General features: G+C 39.2%; 1 pseudogene; it reads left to right on the forward strand.

The window, feature by feature from the left end:
- Positions 1-4,671: 4,671 nt before the first annotated feature.
- On the forward strand, positions 4,672-5,215 carry LOC138821884 (golgin subfamily A member 7 pseudogene; annotated as a pseudogene).
- Positions 5,216-5,432: the final 217 nt, after the last annotated feature.

Here is a 5,432-nt window from a genome sequence, read left to right on the forward strand (position 1 = left end):
AAGGAAGAAAAACCATTTGAATCCTTATCTTGGGGTTTATTTAGCCTAAAATTTATTTATCTGAACTTTTCTGCTTCTCTCAGACATATACTAGATATTGCAAATAAGGGGAACCATGAGAACTATGTTTCTTTGGGCCTAGATTACTTCACTCAATATAATTTTTTCCAAGTCTTTCCATTTCCTAAAAAATGAGGCCATGCCATTCTTTCTGATGGAGGCATAGAATTTCATTGTGTATATATACCACATTTTCTTGACCATTCATCTACTGAGGGGCTTCTGGGTTGGTTCCGTATCTTAGATATGGTAAATAATGTTGCAATAAACACAGTTTTGCTCCTAGATTTAGTGTGGTCTTGTTTGTGATCATTTGGGTAAATGCCCAAATATGGGATTGCTGGGTCATAGGGGAGCTCTGTGTGGAGTCTTTTGAAGAAACTCCATACTACTTTCCAAAGTGGTTGAACAAATTTACACTCCCACAAACAATGCAGTAAAGATCCCTTCAGCCCACATCCCCTCCAGCATCTGTTGTTATTACAGTTCTTGATTTTAGCCATTCTAACTGGAGTGAGGTGGTATCTCCATGTTGTTTTGATTTGCACTTCCTTTATGGCTTGGGAAAGTGAGCATTTCTTCATGTGTCTATAGGGCATCCTTCTTGCTTCTTCAGAGAAGTGTCTCTTTAATCCTTTAGCCCACGTATTAATTGGGAAGTTGTTCCTTTGCGGATTTGTTGTTGTGGGATTTAATTTTTTGAGGTCCAGGTATATTTTAGATATGAGACGGTGGACCATTCTATGGCTAGTGAAGATCTTCTCCCAATCCGTGGGTTTTCTATTGATCTTGCTAGCTATGTCCTTTGCCATGCAGATGCTTCAGGAGTCACATCTTGCCCGTAAAAACAAACACATTTTCAATGTTAAAGGCTGCAGCAAAATCTATCAAGCAAATGGCCCCCATACACAGGCGGGTGTTGCAATCCTAATATCAGATAAAATAGACTTCAAACTAAAATTCGTGAGAAAATACAAAGAAGGTTGCTACATACTAATTAAGGAATCTTTCCTTCAGGAGGATATTAGAATTCTAAATATCTATTCGCCAAACAATGGAGCACCCAAATTTATCCAAGAAACACTACTTTCCCTCAAATCCCATATAGATCCAAAGACATTAATTGTTGGGGATTTTAACACACCACTCTCCCCACTAGATAGATCAACTCGGCAAAAACTCAACAGAGAAACTGCATATCTAAACAACTGCATAGATCAACTAGAATTAACAGATATCTACCAAATATTTCACCCAGCAGCATCAGAATACACGTTCTTCTGAGCAGCACATGGAACATTTTCTAAATCAGACCACATTTTAGGCCACAAAGCAAACATGTCGAAATTCAGAAACATTGAAGTTATACCTTGCATTCTCTCTGACCACAAGGGAATAAAATTAGAACTCAACAGCAAAAGCCTCCAAAGAAAGTCCAGTAACACATGGAGGCTGAACAACACACTGCTGAATCACAAGTGGGTCATGGAAGAGATTAGAAAGGAAATTCAAATATTCATCCTATTCAACAAAAATTAGCACACAAATTACCAGCTCCTCTCGGACAGAGCAAAGGCAGTACTCAGAGGCAAGTTTATAGCTCTGAGCTCCTACATCAACAAATTGGAGAGATCTGAAACCAACAATTTAATGAGACATCTGAACCTCCTTGAAAAAGAGCAGCAAGATAAACCCCAATGCAGTAGACAGAAAGAAATAATTAAAATTAAATCAGAATTAAATGAAATAGAATCCAAAAAACTATAGAAAGAATCAACAAAACAAAGAGTTGGTTCTTCGAAAAAATTAACAAAATTGACAGACCCTTAGCAAATCTTATCAGAAAAAGAAGAGAACACATCCAAATTAATAAACTCAGAGATGAGAATGGAAACATCACCACGGAAACAATCAAAATTCAGAACATTATAAGGGAATACTTCTCAAAACTTTATGCTCATAAGTTTGAGAACTTGACCGAAATGGATCTTTTCCTAGTAAATATTGACAAGCCAAAACTAAACCAAGTTGAGTTAAACCAGCTTAACAGGCCCATATCAAGCATTGAAATAGTAACAGGAATAAGAGACCTCTAAGCTAAGAAAAGTCCATGACCAGATGGGTTTACAGCGGAATTCTACAAGGCCTTCAAAGCAGAGCTCACACCAATACTCCTCCAACTCTTCAATGAAATTGAAAGAGAATGTTCACTACCAAACACATTCTATGAATCCATCATAACCCTCATCCCAAAACCAAGCAGGGACTCATAAAAGAAGGAGAACTATAGACCCATCTCGTTGATGAACATTAATGCAGAGTGTCTCCTTTGACTCTGAGGATTTTTATCCATTGGGAGTTGATTCTGGTGAAGGGTGATATCGAAGGATATAGGTTTTATTTTCTACAAGTTGTTAACCAATTTTGCCAGCACCATTTACTGAAGAGGCTGTCTTTCTTCCATCCTAATTTTTACCTCCATTATGGAAGATTAGATGGCTATAGAGCTGTGGGTCCATTTCTGGGTTTTCAATTATCTTCCATTTGTTCTGAAGTCTGTTCTTGTGCCACTACTAAGTTCTTTTGTTTAATATGGCTTTGTAGTAGAGTTTGCAATTTGGTATTGATATTCCTCCAACACAGTTCTTTTTGTTAAGCATCAGTTTTGCTATTCGGGGTCTTTAATTGTTCCATATGAATTTTTGGATTGACTCTTCTATTTCCTTGAATAATAAGGCTGGAATATTCATAGGTATCATATTGAATTTGTAGATAGCTTTGGAAAGTATTGCCATTTTCACAATGTTGATCCTTCTAATCCAGGATCATGGGAGGTTTTTCCACTTCCTAAGTTCTGTTTTGATTTCCTTTTTCAGGTTTTTAAATTTTTTATCATAGTGATCCTTCACTTCTGTGGTTAAGTTAATTCCTAGGTGAAGTGCCCAGATCTCAGATGCCCCCTCACAGACTACCAGAGACCACGATCAATGCAAACAGCAAAGAGTCGTTTATTGCAAGCTAGAGCTTGGTTCTCTGCACACTCGGTAACCAGTGACGCTAAGAGTTCCTGAGTACAAAATTAAAACTTAGCACAGCTTTTATAGTATCAAACAATCAAGTTTAGGGAGTTTCACACAAGCGAGTTCACAAGTTCAGGGGGTTTCCAAACAAGCAAGTTCACATTTTCAGGGGTTTTAAGTCCACCCTGATGGCACTACCATTTTTCTGATGGAACAATTAGGCAACTGGTCTGTTCCTTAAGGGTGGGCAGGGTTGGTGGCAGCCTGCGGTTTTTTGAGAACTGTTCCTCTTTTGAGGGTATTCTCAGGGCAGCACAGCTACAGGTTGTTGACTTAATCTTAAAATGCAGTTTCTGTAGATCTTCAGTCCATCCTCTTCTAGAGCAGCGGGAACCAATCATGGTCCCCTAATTGGCACAGTCTTTTATATTTACAGTTTGGTATTGGGATCTCAGAACTAAGAGATGGACTGCACTGATCTCTTTTTTTACAAGGTCCAATTGTGAGTAAAAAAATAACAGTACCAAAGGTCCTTATATTTTTTAAACATTTTAAGACGTCCTTTTTTATTTATTTTTTATCCAAAGGATACCAATTTTTTTCCCAATTTTTCCCCCAAGGTTTCCTTTACTACCCTGCTCTTCTTTACAATTCCTCGAGCTTCTTTGTGGCTAGAGTGTAAAACTGCCCATTTTTTCCTCTTGCTTGTGGAACCAAGTTATCTCAGAACAGCCTCAAAACACCACTGCGATGGAGAATTTTGCTAGATTTTAAAGCTAAGAGCAGAGCTGTGTCTTATCCTTTTACTACCTGCATTGATAACACACTCAGATTATTACCATACCAGAGCCAAACTAGGCTGTGAGTATAGAGTAGATTTCCAGTGACTATGCACTGAAGTGCCTATGGCAAGCAAGCCAGTGATATCCTTTCTCCCAATATCTACTGTGGGAATAGAGAGGGTTTTTGGATATCACCCAAAATAATGTCCCACAAGATCTTAGTTTTAGCAGCTTTTAACCGGGTTGAGTCTCAAGTGATTGAACCCGGAAGGAGTTCAGACTACTTTTCCATGGTGGAGGTGGTCTGAGTGATGATATAGATTTCTTCCAGGTGACTGTCAGCTGGTCTTCAAACTTTACCCATTAGGGTGTGCAGCTGCAGCAGCAGGTCTCTCAGTGGCTCCAAGGTACTGTCACAGCTCATGCTGGACTGCAAATTCCTACACAGACTGGTTAAGGATACATTGCATAGACTTGGGAGGCTTTGGCCCTGTTGTATATTAAGACTGTTTAGCCAATAGCCCAGGATAATTTACCAAAATGACATTTTTTTTTACTAACCATATATTTTTGTAAACAAACACAAAAGGCTTAATCTTGTAACCATCTCCAACAGATGCAGCCTGAACACTTGCACACCTGTTAGCACTATTCTTTATGCTTATTTTTTTAAAATAATTATTTTATCTATTTTGCCTCGTTTTTCCAAAACTTACTCTGGACTCTTGATCTTAAAAAGGGATTGATGGGGCCCAGCGCGACAGCAGCTGGAGGGCCTAGGAGGTGGGGAGGTGGGTCCTGTCCTCACCATGAGGCTGCAGCAGGCGCCGGTGTCCAGGAAGGTATTCATTCAGTGCGACTACAGCAGTGGCACACGCTGTCAGTTCCGGACCAAGTTTCCTGCAGAGTTGGAGAACAGGATTGATAGGCAGCAAGTTGAAGAAACAGTTCAAACTCTAAATAATCTTTATGCAGAAGCAGAGAAGCTTGGGGGCCAGTCATATCTTGAAGGCTTTTTGGCTTGTTTGACAGCATATACCATCTTCTTGTGTATGGAAACCCATTATGAGAATGTTCTCATAATGAAGAAAGTCTCCAAATATATTCAAGAACAGAATGAGAAGATATATGCTCCCCAAGGCCTCCTCCTGACTGACCCCATTGAGAGAGGACTTCGAGTTATTGAAATTACCATTTATGAAGACAGAGTTTTGAGCACTGGAAGATAAGCCATAGAATTAAAGATCCCACCTCCAGCTGGAACCCTCATCTGTCCATGGGCCGATCACAGAGTGTCCCTACCTCCTCTCCAGAGCATCATTCCTTTGTATCTGCTTCCAGAGCCATGGTGCCATTTACTAACTTTCTAAAATTCCACACCTGATTTGATTTCTAGTCACTCAGCATCCACTTTGTGTCTCCAAATTGTATAGGACTTGTCATCTTTGATTAGCTTCTGAGAAAATACAATGAAGCATTTCACTTTTTTAAATTCAGTCATTTAATAACGTATGCAGTTAGAGGGCCTAATACAAAGTTTGTTTCTTACCTGCCACCAGGTAAAAAATTG

This window comes from Dipodomys merriami, unplaced genomic scaffold, assembly GCF_024711535.1.
Source record: "Dipodomys merriami isolate MVZ:Mamm:240054 unplaced genomic scaffold, mDipMer1.0.p SCAF_95, whole genome shotgun sequence".
In the NCBI taxonomy this organism is placed as follows: Eukaryota; Metazoa; Chordata; class Mammalia; order Rodentia; family Heteromyidae; genus Dipodomys; species Dipodomys merriami.